We start from the raw sequence: 18,930 nt of genomic DNA, 5'->3' as shown, positions 1-18,930 counted from the left end.
AATATGGCAAGGGTGATGAGATGTCACGCCCATGATTATGTTACATTACATTAGCTGGACTGCTTGTGGTTAACTCTCGCTCTTGCTCTTGTTCTCCTACTGGCTTTATAAAAGCAAGTAAACATTGCCTTATTCTTCTCTTGGAACTTATTTGAACTGGTTTCCTATGTAGGCTATTCTCCTTCCTCCCCCTTGCAAACAATTCATTATTCAAAATGAATTCATTATTCATTATTCAGTCATCCCTTCTGCAAAGCTTTTTCTGTTTTTATTGCCTTTCTATCCTTCTATTAATGGATTCATCTCACTACATTTTTTTTCATTTAAATGTCTAGCTTCCTGAGTTATGCCCTCTTTGTATCTCTATTACCTGTCTCTAGCTCATAGTAGGCATTCAACACGTTTACTGGTTTTAAGTTATCAAGATTTCAGTGTGACAACAGGAAAATGTATCAACACTGACTCATAGGGTTGGTTCTATTGACAATCTTCCCCCAGCAACATGAAATTTGGGAAAGCGATACAGGTTATATCTTTTCAAAGGTATTAAAAGGGGGAACTTTATGGGAATGTAAAATGGTGCAGCTGCTCTGGAGAACAGTGTGGTGGGTCTTCAAAAAGTTAAACATAGGGTATGTTTATGAATATGATCCAATAATTCCACTTCTGGGTATATACCCCAAAGAATTGAAAGTAGGGACTTAGATACTTGACATCAGTGTTCATAACAGCACTGTTCAGAATAGCCAGAAGGTAGAAACGACCCAAATATCCATTAACAGAGAAATGGATAAACAAAAATACACACTATGTATTTATATTGTATGTAATTATAATATAATGATAATTATTATATATTATTCAGCTTTAAAAAGGAAATTTCGATACATGGATGAACATTGAAAACATACTAAGTGAAAGAAGCCAGACATAAAAGGACATGTATTATATGATTCTACTTACACATAAGGTGCCAAGAACAGCCATATTTATTGAGACAGAAAGTAGAATAGTGGTTTCCATGGGTGGAGGGGAGGAGTAATGGGGACTTATGGTTTAATGGTTTGAGTTTCTGTTTGGGATGATGAGAAAGTTCTGGAAATAGATAGTGGTGATGGTTACACAACCTTGTGAATGTACTTAATATCATTGAATTATACACTAAAAATTATTGAAATGGTACATTTTTAGTTATGTCTATTTTGCCACAATAAAAAAATAGTAACTTGGTCCCCCTCGGGTAGGAAAAGGGTAAAATTTATCTAGAGAATGAACCCACATCTAAGGATCTGGCCTCTTGTCCTGGGAAAGAATTGATCTCTACAATCAGAGCCTGGTTTTCCTCTGCAAATTACTTAGAGAGAAATAAAGGGGGAAAAAATGAAATATCTTCTTGTTGTTTTTTCTGAAATGAATTCAGATTCAAAGAACATTCCCCTAATCCAGTGGTTGGCAAACCGCGGCTCGCGAGCCACATGTGGCTCTTTGGCCCCTTGAGTTTTTAGCAAAGGCCAGCTTAGGAGTACCCTAATTAAGTTAATAACAATGTACCTACTTATATAGTTTAAGTTTAAAAAATTTGGCTCTCAAAAGAAATTTCAATCGTTGTACTGTTGATATTTGGCTGCGTTGACTAATGAGTTTGCCGACCACTGCCCTAATCCATGTATTAGCCCTTAATATTTCCAATTAATACTACAGTGATTGAATGAGTTTTGGTATTAGATCAACCACTCTGCAGTTAGACACTGGTAAATGTTACAGTATAACCAGAAATTCCAGCCAGCCAGCCGGGCTAAACTTACGTCAGCGATTGGCTAGTGCTGCATTTGCTGCCCAGGCCGGGAAGGAAGGCCGGACCTTCTTTGTTGCACACTAACCTGAAGAGCCAGGTCAGAGCATGCATCGCGCTTGCCTCTCCAGAATTTCACCAAATAATCTCAGTGCAAACTGACGGAGGGAGTCGGGAAACAGACTGTGTCTGTCTTCACTCGGCACGCGTTAAACACAGGCGGCATGTGACTGCATTATACCCTCTAGTCACAGACCTGCTTCTGGAAACCTTTCCTCGTCCTGTTGCTGCTGCCATGGCAACTGCTGGAGCTGGCGGTGCTGCCGGGCTCTCCCTCCAGCGCTGGGCTGCTGAAGCGTGATTTCGGGTTAGTGCTCTAGGAAAGCCCAGTGTCGGAGTCTGACACCCATAATGAATGGATTCAGAATATCACAAGCACAACTGTGTCTCCTTTTTGCTGCTCAGAGCAGGGCTGTTACTTGGGGTCTGAAGCCTCTCCTTGTAGGTGCTTGACGGAGGCTGTGGGTTGCTCCCCTGGGGTTGGGTGCTGTTGTCACCTGGAGGCGTGATGGGGTCTGCTTCTTTCTCATTGTGTGACTCCTACGGTGGAAAACTAACTGCAGTCATGGTGGTGAGTAAGTAGGGAAAGCAAAGAATTGAAAGATGTGCAATCACTTGCTGCTCTGGTGTCATATGACAGCCTTGTTTGGGGGCAGGGTCTCAGCGGGGTGGTGTCATTATAATGTTTCAGGATAGAAGCAACAGCCAACACCAAGAAATACCTAGCAACAATTTAGAAAACCTTGGCTTCCATTTCCAATTGCATTAATATGATTTCCTAAGTTAGTGGATGAAATACAATACACCTAACAAGTCGATTTTAAGATTCGTTTTAGACAGTTTTAATATAAGACATTTACGGGTCATTGTAGTAAGTGACTGACAATTTTCAATGCTGGATTCCTGTTCCCTTACTATTTTTTTTTTCTATAAAGAGAAATGATTTTGTGGAAAATTAGGAGTAAATCTTTATACGTAAAATAATTCCTTTCTTGGGAGTAGACAAAAGGCTCTGGGTCTAGGGATGGTCAGCTTTTAATGGAGTAACAAGAAATTGGTTTTCTGCATAATAAGGTTTTAGGAATTTGTAATTTATGGCCTTATCATTTTGCTGTGCTTCATACTTTTGCATTGCTTATCAAAGTGTATTAATGAATATTCATGAAATCCTTACAAGCAAAATCCAGTGAGTTAAAAGACTGATGTTATCACTGTCTCACCTTCTTTGTAAGAGGAGAGAAATGAAGATAGATTGAGTTTATTCTTTCCTTCCTAGAGGAATGTGGATAGAATAATAATTCACTTGCCTAAAACTGGCTGGCAAACATGCGAGGGAGGTGAAAAAGAAGCTGGAAGGGAAGAATAAAGCATCTATGCTTTTAAATTTGACTTATGTTCCAACACACAGGAGATTGGAAGGCAGGGCTCTTGGCTTTGTCTTGACTTCGGATCATGTTGCTTCCGCTGGTGACTGTGTAAATGAATTCATAATGTTAAACACATCCCAACTCGCGGGCCCCTTCTGTTTTCTTCACACCAGGTTGCAATCTGCTTGTCTGTGTTCTCTCAGTCTCTCTGAGGCGTTTACTTCAGATACGTTAACACTCATGAGTCCTTTGATCAGGATGGTGGAGGGTGCGGCCCAGAAGCACATATCCTGGCAACGCTCCGCAGGGAGAATCCCAGAGCACCTGTTCCCAGCCCAGCGGCCCTTCTCCTGCTACATGATGGACCTTCCATCACGTGACCCCTGGAGTGGGGGCTAAAGCAGGCGGAGCAGTTGCCATCATGTGCCATCAGTTTATCAAACCCTCTGAAGTCACCACTGCTCTTCCTGGTTGGCCTTCTTCTTTGGATTCAACTTTTCTTTTGCTACTTTTGTTCAGTAAGCTTTTACTCTTCAGTAAGACTTTTGGTTACATTCTGTATTTGAGTAAAATATCTCCATTTTGAAATGGGGGCTCAATTTAACACTTTTCTTACAACATCCATTTACACAGAAAAGGTGTGTACAGATACATATGTATATTTAGCAGCAAGAAAACTTGCTGTTTTGAGGCTTGACAGAGCAATTGGGGTATGCAGGTAAAAGAGAAAGGAGAGTGGTCTCTTTAGGGAAAATCAAGAGAAGGAAGTCAGAAATGGCAAGTAAGTTTAGAAACAGTGATGCTTGATATGTATAAAATTATTCATGTATTTTTATACAAAGATAAAAAAATGAAATCTCCCTCCTACCCCTGTCCCCAATTCATAGGGATCACCTTTTCCTCCCACTTTCCCTGTCCAAGTAACAACTGTTCTTATTTCCTCAGTAAGTGTTCCAGAGTTTCTCTGTGTTTATACAAGCAAGTATGAATAAATCTATTTATTTATTTGTTCATTCAATAAGTGATCAATTGTTCCAGGCACAAAACAAAGACTCCTGTTCCCCAAAAGATTACATTCTAGCTGGCAGAGACAGATGATAAGCAGTAGATGTAATACATTTGAAAACAGTCGTTTCCATGAGATTAGTGGAGCAAAGGAAGAAAACAACATTAGGAGGGAGAATCAAAATGGGGAGGTGGCTTGTAACTTTAATGTGGTTGTCAGAGGACACCTCCTTGAGAAGGTGATATTTAAGATATTTAAACAAAGATTTGAGTTGGAAAATACCCAAGGGGGTGGGGAGCGTGAAATCCCATTCATAATGAGAAAAATGGTTTTCACCTGTTTCCTAGGTGGCCAAGTGACATTCTAAATTATGCTGGGGCAGCGGGCATACACTGCCACACAGAAGTGGATACATATATGGAGCCCCTCAGGCAACTCTCCTCAGGAAAACCATCTTTCTTTCTTGGCATCTCACTAACATCAGTAAGGGGACTTACACACATTATGTTGCTAACATATAACTTTCTTCCTCTAGAAAGAAATCAGAAGCTGCTGCTGTTCAGCTGTGGTGACCACATCTGGGAGGTAAGACAAAGCCAAGCCGGAGCAGCTCTGTTCCTTTGCTTCTAGCAGCTGCAGATGGTGTGTGGGGAGGGTAAGATAAAATCACCTTATTCACTGAGTGCTTACTATCCACCGGGTACATGGCTAAGCATGTCATCTCATTGGACCCTTACAATGGCCTTATATTCTTGTGAATAGGTATTTCTATTCTATTGTTATAAAATAAATGTATTGATTTTATGGGTAAAAAATTTAGAGTCAGGTTATGGAAACTGGCCAAGGTCGTGAAGATCCTTAGTGCCCAGTTTTGAAGCCTGAGGTTCTGGAATGGAATAGACTCACTGAAGTCCTTGCTTTGCAAAGTACATACCAGGCAGGGGAGTCAGCTGCCTTCTTCCTTCAAGTTTAGAGCAGCTTGGTAATGGCTTTGAGTAGTACAGGTTAGTAAGGATGCTACCTTCCAGCCAATCATTCTGTGGTTGCTTGGGGATTGCGTGCTACTTGGCACAAACCTAATATTCAAAGTGTCCCCTTGGGAGTTTGACCAACCAAGAGTTCAATCGCTCGCTATTACATGTGCTGACCACCAGGGGGCAGCGCGGAACAAAGGGAGGCCCCGGCCAGCAGCCAGCAGCCTCTAGGGACCCAACCTGTGCACAAATTTCATGCACTGGGCCTTTATAATAAAACTAGAGGCCCGATGCATGAAATTTGGGCACAGGTAGGGTCCCTAGGCCTGGCTAGCGATCATTGGGGTGACTGATGGGGCAATTGGGGGGCCCCTGCTGGCACCGGCCTTGGCCAGCCTGGTGCTGCCCACTTGCCTGCTCCGTGCGCGCGCGCGCCCCCCCCCCCCCCGCCCCAATCACCTCCCTCTGCAGGGTGACTGGTGGGGTGATTGGGGGGGCCCCCACTGGCACCTGCCTTGGCTGGCCTGGGGCCTGCGGGCTGGGGGCAACTCCTGCGTTTAGCTTCTGCCCCCTAATGGTCAGCGCACATCATAGCGACCAGTTGTTCTGCAGTTTGGTCAATTTGCATATTAGGCTTTTATTATATAGGATACCATATTAAATCCACCCCCGTGAGGCCATCAAATGTCCTCACTGGCTGTCAGACCTCTAAGCTTACCTGTAGATTGCTAAGAAAGTTTTAAAATAAATTGCAGGGTTCCCATATGACATTCACAGAATCATTATTTTGTCACAATAAAATAGTACAGTTGTTATTTAAAAGTTAACAGTTTTAACAACACATAATCTCACATAGCTTCCAAAATACTGTTTGTCAGGCTTAAGTTCCTTGGCTTGTTGCTGACAGAGTTTATAAGAGAAGGAACAAGTTTTTAGTCAAGCACATCTATTTTAGGGGGAAAAAATAGATCCTGCTTTCAATAATGTTTACATTAAAATTATATCTCCATGTTCCTATCTTTATCTGAATTCTAAGTATACTCGCTCATGGCAAGAAATATAACACCTTTATAGGATAAAACCTATTCCTAGGCCAATGCCAGGTGCCTTATCTGAGTTGCTGGAGCTGGACTATCAATTCTGTAATTAAAACATCCATATCTAGTTCTTCAAAAATGTGGTCACTTTTCTGTTCTTCTATCAGTCCCTTTGATTCTTAGAAAGCAAGATCTGAAATAAACTTAACGTTGACCCAAACACCTGTCTGTCGTCAAAGATGTAGTTTAGTTATTGAAACATCAGCTTTTGAAGTATTTTAATGAAAGGTCTGAGAAGGGGCTCAGTTAAGGTCCGTTCATGTGTGCCTGATTTATTAACCAAATGCATATATGATTTCAAAAACATCACCATTTTAAGATGCTTAAACAATAAATGATGCTGATACAGGAATAATATAGGTGGGGACAGAAATAGAAAATGAGTTTCTGACATTCTAGCGTGTTTTTAAAGTTATTTGGAAGCAGTATTGAGAAATATTCCCTAAGGATTCCTCGTTATAGGAGGAAAACACAACTCATAAGTATAGATCTACGTGGCACTTTATAGAAATTCTTTGAAGCTGCATAACAGTTCTATCCTGTAGTGCAGAAAACAAAACAAGTGAAGTCAGATATGTGGTTGCAAAAGCAAAAATCTTCTTGTCTTTTTTATTGTTGTTGCCATTATTATTATGATCATTAATACTAAGTTTAGGAAAACTGCTTTCTATGGGCTTCTGGTGTACCTTTGATCATCTGCAAAACCATTTTTTGAATGGATGAATGAAGGAATGAGTGAATGAATGAATGAGATGTTAATGTTTATGGCTGAAATGGAGAAAGAGTTGGAGGATCTTGAATATTTCAGTGTCTACGTGAGTCAGCATTGCAACACCCATGCTGAAGAGAATCTTTGAGAGTTCATCTTTCCCAAGTTGCTTCCTGTATGAGTCGTTCTCAAGTTCTCCCAGGCACACTGGGACTCCCAAGTGCCTATGGTGTAAAGCCTCTGCAATATGTGAACGTGTAGGAAGTGTTTTTAAGATTTTCTTTCCCAATCATCTTGCTATTTGGCAGATGACACAATTGAGGTGTAATATGTAGGTGGACATTTTCTAAATTACAAAATATAGGAGGCTAGTGGGTGACTGCGGAGGCAATGGCATTAACAAAGCAGAGGAGATAAAGGTTGAGAGTTAGAAAAAGCAATAATTCTTTCACAATTAATAAACAGCCACGAACCGTGATACTAATAGAGAGATTAAAGCAACTGCAAGCATACACTCAGCACTCTGCAAGAAGTACTGCCAGAAAGGCCAAGACCATTTTATTTTTTAACCAAAACTTTCATTTTGTATGCTCTTCCACCAACCTAATCTCCCATCTTTGGATTTCACACACACACACACACACACACACACACACACACACACCCCACACCCAACTACAAAAGTATAATGTAAAACATGTGTTTTATAAGGTAAAATTAAAACAGTAAATACTTCCAAATATAAAATGAAAATTGGAAAATGTTCTCTTTGTGGAGAATCCCATGTGGGGACACTGGGTAGTTCAGTCCTAAGTCACTGTACCAGGGGGCATGCCACTGTGAGTTTGGCAGCAAACGGGTTTTGATCCTCAGCCTTGAAGACGGACCCTCAGTTTTATTGTTGCACCAAGAGTGGATCCATATCTCCAGGGCTGAATTACTGGAAACTTATGTGCAAAATAAAAATGCCAGTTTCATATTGTACCATGAAACACAAAACTGCCACGTAGGTAGGAGTCCTCACAGTGACATGACCAGCTCACTCCCTCTCTGTAGACGACTAACAATAAAAGTCAAGTTGGCACCAGAAGAATGTGTGAGGATCATGGACTCAGAACACAGGAAGTGAGACCAACTGTTTAGCTGCAGGTATTCATCTGGGGGTGGCCAACACAGATGCCTCCAGGGGCCAACCAAGTAAGAGAGCTGAGTGAAGGTGCCTGGTGGGTGCTGTGGACAGCTGGACAGCTGTTTGTAAGGGACAGCTCTTACACAGTTCTAGCTGATTGCTGCCATGTGAGAATGTGGAGGTTTTCAAGAAAATTAATAAATGAAGAACCTTACATAAAATCTTTTAAGAAAATGTTTAATATTTGAATATTAAAATTAAAACCTATAGCAGCCATACAAAGCAATCTGTGACTCAGGTCAGATGTCCAACACTCCAGTTTGTAATAGACATGCACAGCCAACACTTGCCTTAGTGAGACTCATCTACCTAATAAAAGAGAAACATGCAAATTGACCATACCTTCGCTACGCCCACATCCAATCAGAGCGAACAAGATGGCGGTTAATTTGCATATGCGGGCGCTGAGTGACCTGGGTCCCGGAAACATCCTCCGGACCCAGGCCTCTCCTAGCCTGTAGGCCCGCGCTTAGGTCCTGAGCAGCAGGGTTCCAGAATGCCCCCTGGCCACTTGAAGCCTATGGGTGCAGGCCCCAAGCCGCCTGGCAGGCTAGAACATCCCCTCGTCACGTTCCTGCCCCGCCCCCAGCGGCTTGCAAAGGCTCGTGCACGAAGCAGCAGTTTGGGGCCACGCCCCCAGCCAGGTGCCGACGACCGGGGGCTGGCTGCTGGCCTCTGGGGTGTGCTGAGACCCTGGTGGCCACCGCTGTGTGCTGCCCAGGGTCCCTGCATGCCCCGAGCCTGGGGCCCATGGTGGGGCTGGCTGCTGGCCTCCCCCAGCGGCTTGCAAAGGCTTGCGCACGATGCAGCGGTTTGGGGTGCCACCCCCAGCCAAGCGCTCAGGACCGGGGGCTGACTGCTGGCCTCTGGGGTGTGACAAGACCCTGGCGGCCACCGCTGCGTGCTGCCCAGGGTCCCTGCATGCCCCCAGCCTTGGGCCCATGGTGGGACTGGCTGCTGGCCTCAGGGCGTTTGGAGACGGGGATGTTCCCGCCCCTCCCCAGAGACTTTCCAAGCTCCAGCACCAAGTGGCGGTTCGTTTCCACGCCCCCAGCTCAGCGCCCTCCACAGGGGGAGGGCTGCTGGCCTCTGGGGTGTGCGGAGACCCCAGCAGCCACCACTGGGTGGCAGGGACACACCCCTAGCCCAGTGGTCACAACCCAGGGGCTGCGTGAGCTGCAGAGGATACACCTTTTTAAAAAATATATTTTATTGATTTTTTTTACAGAGAAGAGGGGAGAGGGATAGACAGTCGGAAATATCAATGAGAGAGAAACATCGATTAGCTGCCTCCTGCACACTCCCCACTGGAGATGTGCCTCCAACCAAGGTACATGCCCTTAACAGGAATCAAACCTGGAACCCTTCAGTCTGCAGGCCCACGGTCTATCCACTGAGCCAAACCAGTTTGAGAGTAAATACCTTTTCTGACAACTCATTGGCTAAGCTCCCTGTAGGCTGCCACTTGCAGTGTTCTTGGTAATTTGGATTATAAGAATCCAAGAAGGTGATCTAGGGTTTTTCCACCACACTCCTGGAGGAAAAAATGAAGGTCCCTTGAGGGGTCCCAGATTGGAGAGACTGCAGGCTGGGCTGAGGGACAACACCCCCCCCCCCGCCCCGCGTCCCCCCCCCCCCCTGCGTGCACGAATTTCGTGCACTGGGCCTCTAGTCTACCTAATAAAATAGTAACATGCTAATTGACCATACCTTCTTGACACCCACCAGCCAATCAGGAATGAGTATGCAAATAAACCCAACAAAGATGGTAGGTTAATTTGCATACACAGGTGCCGAGCGGCTGGGGGCAGGGTGGGACGCAGGCATTCCACACCACCCCAGCCACTCTGGGCCTCTGGGCAGCGTGGGAAGGCGGAAAGGCAGCTCCAGCCAGAGAGAAGGCACTGCCAGCAGCCAGGGGAAGGAAGGCCTATTCTTGCACGAATCTTCGTGCATCGGGCCTCTAGTATATATATAAAAGCCAAGCGACTGGAACGGTCACTATGACGCACACTGTGGCTGCCCAACTGGCCCGATGGGGTCGGAGCCGCCCGGACCCCACCTATGCACGAATTCGTGCACCAGGCATCTAGTTTTCCTATATTTCTATGATGGGCCAACATCATCCCCTCCCACACACCTTTGATGAACACATTCTTTTTTTTTTAAAAAAATATGTGTTTTATTTATTTCAGAGAGAGAGAGGGGAAGGGAGAGAGAAATAGAAATATCATTGATCAGCTGCCTCCTGCATGCCCTCTACTGGGGAATGAGCCCACAGGGAATCAAACCACGACCTTCTGGTTCATAGGTGGACGCTCAACCACTGAGCAAAACCGGCCGGGCGATGTACACATTCTTTCAGTATCATAATATACTCTTTCACAGTTCAGTCTTGCTGACCTGACAGCTGCTTGGTCTCTAAGCAAGTTTACATTCTCAGTCTGGTCACTAGATATTCATTGCATGGTTTAGTGCTCAAGTCAATCTTTATTTCCCTTATTTTCAAGTTCCAGAGAGACAAATTAATGTATCTCCATGAACTGACAACACTGGCTTATCAAATGTATGTCATTCTGTCAAAATAATAATTGATTTTAGGTCTTCCCATTTGACGAGGGTAAATTATTTTTCTTACCTTTTGATAAAAACAGTGATCTCCTCAGTGGCTTGTTTAAGATAGAACCTGTCAAACAGGACATCTGTATTACAGTTTTGAAAGGAGAGAGTAATGTTTGAGAACTATTTAGGATAAGATAAACTGCAGAAATGATTATTAATGCTTTTTTTTGTCTAATCACAGCTGGCTCATCAGATATGTTATTTTTAAAGTCGGCAGCACAGTCATGGAAACATTTTCTTCTCAATTTGGCATTTGGTGCTGATGCCAGCATGACAACATTGAGGCAGCAAGGCCTTAAAAACAACCGGTATGATGATGTTTTACTTGGGCACTAACTGGAGACTGAGCAGCTGTTCAAGTGTAGGGGCCAATTCAGAGACAGCTTTTAGGTCTGGACCTGGAACTCTGCAGAATGGAATGGTCAGTTCTGTCCTATAAGGTGTGCCAACCTGAGCACCAGCCCCTAGACAGTACATGGCCTGCAAGTTAGCCTGCGCTTCCCGGTCTCTAGCGCTCCTAAGAGGAGTTAAAATATGTTTTGTTTTCCCAGTCTGATCTGAAAGAAGCCTTGGGATACTTGGTATTCAGGGACTTGGTATTTTATTATTTTTTTCTTTTTATTATTATTTTTTAAATTTATTTTTATTGATTTCAGAGAGGAAGGGAGAGGGAGAGAGAGATAGAAACATCAATGATGAGAGAGAATCATTGATCGGCTGCCCCCTGCACGCCCCACACTGGGGATGGAGCCCACAGCCCAGGCATGTACCCTTGATTGGAATCGAACCTGGGACCCTTCAGCCCACAGGCCGATGCTCTATCCACTGAGCCAAACCAGCCAGGGCGTGGGACTTGATATTTTAACTGGCCCTAAAGTTTAGGTTTACTTGGACAGTTGTCCCACGCAGGCAGAAACTTCAGAGAGCTAATTGAGAAAGGAAGCTGCTTGAGCAATCCACATACAGAACTTATGGGCCCATCTTTCTTTTGCATATGGACTAACCATCTCAGTCATGTTACTAAAAAAAATTTGTTACTATGCAAATGTTCAAACATGCACAAAAGTATAGTATAATGAGCGCCCATGTACTCTGCAACTAGTCTCACTAATTATCAGTTTGTTTCAGTTATAATCCTAGCTGCCATTTCTACCCTACATGGGTTATTTTAAAGTAATCTCAAACACTATCTAAAATTATTTCAGCCCTAGCTGGTTTGGCTCAATGGATAGAGAGTCTGCATGTGGACTGAGAGGTCCCAGGTTCGATTCCGGTCAAGGGCACATGCCTGGGTTGCGGGCTCGATCCCCGGTCGGGGGGCGTGCAGGAGGCAGCCGGCCAGTGATTGCCTCTCATCATTGATCTTTCTATTTCTCTCTCCCTCACCCTTCCTCTCTGAAATCAATAAAAATATATTTAAAAAAATAAAATAAAATTATTTCAGTCTGTATCTTTAAATAGTAAGGATTCTTTCTATAAAACACACAGTAGCATTGTCACATCTAAAATTAAACAATAATTCCTAAATGTCATCAAAGATCTAGCCAGTCTAATTTTTCTAATGACTTCACAAATATTTTGTAATTGGTTTGTTCAAATCAGGATCCAAATAAGGTCCACATATTATATTTAGTGATTGTGTCTTTTAGTATCATTCTCTCTTTTAAAACAATTTTTATTGAAAAATACAATAATGACATAGAAAATTTATGTTTATAAACACTTGTTTTTATAAATGTAACTACTATCCAGGTCAAGTCAAAAAATAAAGCTTTCCCTTCCATTTCAGAAGCTCTTCCCATGATGAACACTTTCTTCCCCAATTACTTCTATAGTAATTGCTACCTTCCAAATAGCTTTATCGCCCAACTGTGATAAAATGTGTCTGGTCATGATGTATTAGTCTTGCTCATTAAAAAGAGGTATTTTCAGTTTTAACCTAATCACCCCTTTCTTTTCCTTACATCCTGTCTGATAAGTTCTTTCCCCGGGCAAATAGGATGTGTGAGATTGGGAGGGATGCAGGAGGGTATTCCCTGGGTGTGTAAAGGGGGTTATGGACTTGGAAGAAGGGGAAGGGGAGGAACAGCCTCTGTCCTTTAGTCCTGATGAAGGTGAGGTGATGCAAGTCCATTAAAAAACATTTGCTTCCAACCAGACTCCTTCCTCAGTAGTGCGGGCCGCTTCTCTAGGCTGGTATCTGTCATGCTCTTGGTTCCTTTCTTAGAAATAATTACGTTGCTGAACTTCATTATGAAGCAGGTCCCAGTGCATCCTGCTGCTCTCCTGGCTAAGGGACCATCTAGGTGACCTCTCCTGGGACAGATGTCTTTTTTTTGAAAAGCGTCTTCTGGAAAGCCATACTGTAGCACTTGGCTTCAATGCCATGAAGACAGCTTGTAAAAGAGGAGATGAGGACATAGCAACACTCATCATTGACAGCTCGAGACTGTTTGATAACAGGAATGGCTGTGAGCAGCATCTCAGTCGAGTCACTATCATCCGCTGCGCTGACTCCCGATATGGCTTTGGAAATGGAATTACTGGAAATCGCTTGGTCGCGCTTCATGATCTCTTCGATTCAGTCTCATTCCCATAGAGGGTGGAATGCCTAAATCTTGGTGGCCATGGTAGCCAAGGCTTTCGTGTAAATATCTGGTGGAGGCCTCACTGTAGCATTTGGTGGGGAAAAGTAGGCTGGATTGAGATGAAGGGCAGGTGAAGTGGCCCAGGGGGAGGTACAGCTGGATGAGGAGGGAATGGAGGAGTCATGAGATGCTAGCACTGGATGCCAGAAGGAGGAGAAGGGACTCCAAAGCTTGAGGAGAGAAGTGGTGGGGATGGATTTGGGGGAGGGGGCAGACCCATTAGGTGAAGGGCTGAAGGAGAGCGACTAAAGTAGTACAAGGTTCTCAGAGGGGGTGACTCATCCATAGGCAGAATCACTAGACTTTTGGGCATGGTCCTCTGGAGCTAGTCCCACTCTCGAGACTCAAACACATTCATGTTCCTGAGCTTGTGCCTCCAATTGTGACAGGTTCTTCTAGATGTCTGGCCTCATGTCCACTTTTTCTCCTTCAAGAACTTCCTGGCAGGAATTCCAACAATTTGCGGACAGAGTTTTCAGAGGCTACCACCTCCTCAGCATTCCTGGCCATTTGCTCCATTCTCTGCGAATTTTAATTCCCCCACATCACAAACTCCTACCAACCCCACATCACAAACTCCTACCAAGTGAGTAACTTGGATCAGCTGCTGGTCTCCACACGGACTCCCATTGGACTCACTGCCATCTGCTAAGACTTGCCTTTCTTAAGTTATTATCATTCCTGTTTATTCTGCCTCTGACTTATTTTTAATCTGTAAAACATGAAATGGTTCTATTTCCACCTTTATCAGGAAAAAAATCTTTCCCGATTTAGATCCAGATCTTTAAATGTCCTCTTTCTGGCAGATCCTAAGCCTTGCCACTTCATATGAAAAGCTTCTGGAATCCCATTTCCTTCATTCACTTATCTTCTCTCTGAGAAGCACAATATTGTACCGGTTCCAGCCTCCCCAAACCCACAATTTCTCATAGCCCTCCTTCCCTGACCTCCGGTGGGAGACCCGCCCGCTGCCAGGCACGGAGATTCAGACTGGTTCTTTAGATGTTCCTTTGTCCTCAGTGTTGTGGTTTTTCAATGGGATATTCTGCAACATCAAACATAACATCTTTGTGAACCAGTTCCTAGCACAAGGTCATGCACAGGGAAACACTTAAAACAGTCCTTATATGAAGATTGAGCCAGATGTAAATTCAGGAAACACAAATAAAACATTTTAAATGTGATATTTTAATACCTAACAATATTTTGCTTTGGGTTAGTATTAGAAGGCTCAGTGAGCAGGTTCACATAGCTATAATGTACTTCTTAATGCTTGGAAACCAAAAGTAATTTAAAAACACACAGACAAGTTATATGAGTTAGAGGAGAATCACAGGATCAGCCATATTCCTATATAATATTGATTGTTCTGTGTACTATAAAGATAGTAATATAATAATGTCCCAGGATCCATTACCAGTAGTATTCGTTTGTGTCTATACAGCCCTAAAGGCATAGGAAAAATTATTTCACTAGATAGTAGCAAGGTCCACTAAATAAGAGTTTAGGAATATTAAACATGAGTGGAATGATAAGGATAATCTAAATCAGCTCCCTGATTTTACACTTATGGACTCTGAGGTAAAGAGACTTGTGTAGGACACCTGGCTAGTTAGTAGGATAGTGAGTCTTCTTACGGCCAGGCCTGTATCCTTCTAACATGCTATGTGCATGTGGGGAGTAAGTCTATTGATTTTCTCAAGCTGCAGGCTTATCAGGAAGCCAGGATGGACTTCTAGGGATCTATATAAAGGGAAGAAAGTCCTAAAATGCAGACTAAAGTTTTATGAACAAGATATTCATTATAGACTCTCTTTAATAGCCTATAATTAGAAAATTAGAAATTACCTGAATTCCAAGAATTAGGGAATAGTTAAGTAAATAAGAGAATAATGGAATGATAGGATAATGCATAATAAAATATTGTGCAGCCATTAAAAGTATTCTATAAAAATTAATACCATGGGGGAAAAGAGGATACTAAACTTATGTCTATAGTATTTCACCTGTGTAGACATATATATCCTATCTAATAAAAGAGTAATATGGTAATTGCCATCACTCCGCGATGCCCACAGCCAATCAGGAGGGAATATACAAATTAGCGGGACAAAGATAGCAGCGGCCACAGAGCCAGCCAGAGCAGGCGGGAGGCTTGGGTCGCCCCCGGTGATGGAGGAAGCCAAGCTTCCCGCCTGCCTGGGCTGGCCGCCAAAGGAGGGTCCTGTGGGTGGCAGCCACGGAGCAGGCCTGAGCGACCCAAGCTTCCTGCCTGCCCTGGCCAGCCGCTGAAGGAGGGGCCTGTGGCCTGAGCGCACGGGAGGCTTGGGTCACCTGGGCCAGCCGCTGAGGGAAGGGCCTGCAAACGGCTCTCAGCCTCTCACCCAGGCTGGCCACATCCCCATGGGGTGAGGGTCCCTGCTGGGGGGCGTGGCCAGCCTGAAAATAGCCCTCAGCCCCTTACCCAGGCTGGCCAGTCACCCCAACAGGGACCCCCTCCCTGAAGGGGGTGTGGTCAGCCTGAAAACAGCCCTCAGCCCCTCACCCAGGCTGGCCAGTCACCCCAGCGGGGACCCCCTCCCTGAAGGGGGTGTGGCCAGCCTGAAAACAGCCCTCAGCTCCTCACCCAGGCTAACCACACCCCCCCAGCAGGGACCCTCAGCCCATGGGGGCGTGGCTGGCCTGCAAACTGCCCCAGCCCCTCGCACAGGCTGGCACCATCCCCAGTGGGGACCCCCACCCCAATAGGAGTGTGGCTGGCCTGCAAACCACCACAGGCCCCTCGCCCAGGCCGCCCCGCCTTCCAAGGAAACCCCCACCCTGATCCAGGACACCCTTCAGGGCATACCAGCCAGCCCCCACCCATGCACCAGGCCTCTGTCTATACTAATAAAAGGATAATATGCTAATTAGACTGGGAGATCTTCCAGGAGACCTTCCGGACGTTCTTCTGGACAAAGCCATGGTGGCAAGGCCGAGGTAGAGGCAGTTAGGGGCCAAGAGGGGAGGGCAGTTGTAGGTGATCAGGCCAGGATGGGATGGCAGTTGTGGGTGATCAGGCCGGCAGGAGGGGCAGTTGGGGGCAAGCAGGCTGGCAGTGGGGGGCAGTTGGGGGTGATCAGGCCAGTGGGGTGGGCGGGCAGTTGGGGGTGAGCAGGCCTGCAGGCAGAGTGGTTAGGGGCAATCAGGCAGGCAGGCATGTGAGTCGTTAGGAGCCAGCAGTCCCAGATTGCGAGAGGGATGTCCCAGATTGGAGAGGGTACAGGCTGGGCTGAGGGACACCCCTCCCCCCCGCCCCCATGCACAAATTTTGTGCACTGGGCCATTAGTATATATATAAAAATACAGACAAGCCCTAGATGGTTTGGCTCAGTGGATAGAGTGTTGACCTGCAGACTGAAGGGTCCCAGGTTCAATTCTGGTTAAGGGCAGATGCCTGGGTTGCGGGCTCAATCCCCATAGGGGACGTGCAGGAGGCAACCAATCAATGATTCTCTCTCATCATTGATGTTTCTCTCTCTCTCTCTCTCTCTCTCTCTCTCTCTCTCTCTCTCGCTCTCTCGCTCTCTCGCTCTCTCGCTCTCTCCCTTCCCCTCTGAAGTCAATAAAAATATATTAAAAAATACATACAAAACATACTAAAATGGCAACTGTGGTTATCATAGTATCTTTGGGTGCTAGAACTAGGTGGTGTTTTTTTTTAAATAATGTTCTATACTTTTCATAATGATTTTCCAATAGGAAAAACTTCTAAGCAGAAATAAGTAAGATGATCTAAAATGTATTAGTTAATAAAAACCTATAAATTTTATATAAAGTATGGTTTTCAATATCTCTACATCAGTCTTTGAATAATAGAGGGTGTCTATCAGGAGAAGCCTGATTATAGTTAATTTGTGACCCTGACAAGAAAACTTTCAGGTGTTTTTGTTGTTGTTGTTGTTGTTGTTTTTCTCTAGGTCCAGCATTATTTTTTCCCCATTATTTAAAATTCATTCATAAACCACAGATTACCTTGATTTTGCTGTGTGAGGTAGCATAAAAATAATAGTCATTATGAGGTTGGGCCCTCCAAGAAGCAGATGCCAAGATGGGGTTAGATGTGCAAGAGAGGGTAACAGCTGTGAAGGATAAAGGGGGAGCGAGCAGGAGTAGGCAGGAGTCCTCAGAGGGAAACAAAGGTCTAATCCCTTGGAGGCAGAGGGAAGGAAGGTCGGGCAGTAATGGTCTCAGACTGCAGTGCAGTTCCAAGAGAGGTTCAGCCAAGGCAATGGGGAGTCCTCAAGTCAAGTTACCCATTGAAAGAGTCTCGTGCTGCACAGGAAAAGGACCACATTTGTACCTGCATCGTGCTCAGTCATTGACTGGGAGCAACCTATGGGAATTGTGACCTTGGTGCAAATGCAATGGTACATTCAGAGGGACAGCTATCAGCACCTTAGTCAATTCTGCTCATCACAGTGGATATCTGAGCAGTATAAGTTCAGGGCTGCCACAGTCATTAAGATGCATATTATAAGAAGACTAGAGGCCTGGTGCACAAAATTTATGCATGGGGGGGGGGGAGGGGGGCAGTCCCATCAGCCCAGCCTGCACCCTCTCCAATCTGGGACCCCTTGAGGGATGTCCGATTGCCCGTTTAAGCCTGATACCCGGGATCAGGCCTAAATCAGCAGTCGGACATCCCTCTCACAATCCGGGACTGCTGGCTCCTAACTGTTCACCTGCCTGCCTGCCTGATCGCTCCTAACTTTCCCCCAACCACCCCCCCCCACCACCAGCCTGATCATCCCTAATAGCCTCTGCCTGCTGGCCTGGTCACCCCTTACAGCATGGTCACCCCCAACTGCCCCCCTCTTCCAGCCTGGTCGCCCCTTCATGCTCCCCCCTGCCAGCTTGGTCGCCCCCAACTGCCCCCCTGCTGGCCTGGTCACCCCCAACTGCCCCCACTGCCAGCCTGGTTGCCACTCATTTCCCCCATCTGTCGGCCTGGTCACCCCTCACTGCCCCCCCCCCACTGGCCTGGTTGCCCCCAACTTCCCCCTGCCAGCCTGGTCACCCCTAACTGCCCCCCCTGCCGGCCTTGTTGCCCCCAACTGCCTCCCCTGCTGGCCTGGTCACCCCTCACTGCCCTCCTCTGCCAGCCTGGTTGCCCCTAACTGCCCCCCCTGCCGACCTGGTTGCCCCATGCAGCCTGCTGTTCAGTCGTTTGGTCATCCCTCACTAACCCCCCCTGCCAGCCATGTCGCCCCATGCAGCCTGCTGTTCGGTCATTACTGTGAGGACGTCCTTACCAATTTGCATATTACCCTTTTATTAATATAGATGGATAGATGAATGGTTCCCTAAGTCTTTGAAACACAGAATGAGTGACCTTGACATTTTCTTAAAGTTCATCACAACAGGCAGATGTGCCAAGAGGCAATGCCACCCCTAAAGCAACTCGGAGTGAAGCACATTTGAATT

The 18,930-nt window shown here is 45.3% G+C and overlaps 1 pseudogene; it reads right to left on the bottom strand.

The window, feature by feature from the left end:
• Positions 1-12,949: 12,949 nt before the first annotated feature.
• On the bottom strand, positions 12,950-17,825 carry LOC103283944 (cleavage and polyadenylation specificity factor subunit 7-like; annotated as a pseudogene).
• Positions 17,826-18,930: the final 1,105 nt, after the last annotated feature.

Source organism: Eptesicus fuscus, chromosome 5 (assembly GCF_027574615.1).
Source record: "Eptesicus fuscus isolate TK198812 chromosome 5, DD_ASM_mEF_20220401, whole genome shotgun sequence".
Classification (NCBI taxonomy): Eukaryota; Metazoa; Chordata; class Mammalia; order Chiroptera; family Vespertilionidae; genus Eptesicus; species Eptesicus fuscus.
The sequence above is the reverse complement of the archived record's forward strand: the minus strand, read 5'-3'. Positions and strand labels throughout refer to the sequence as shown.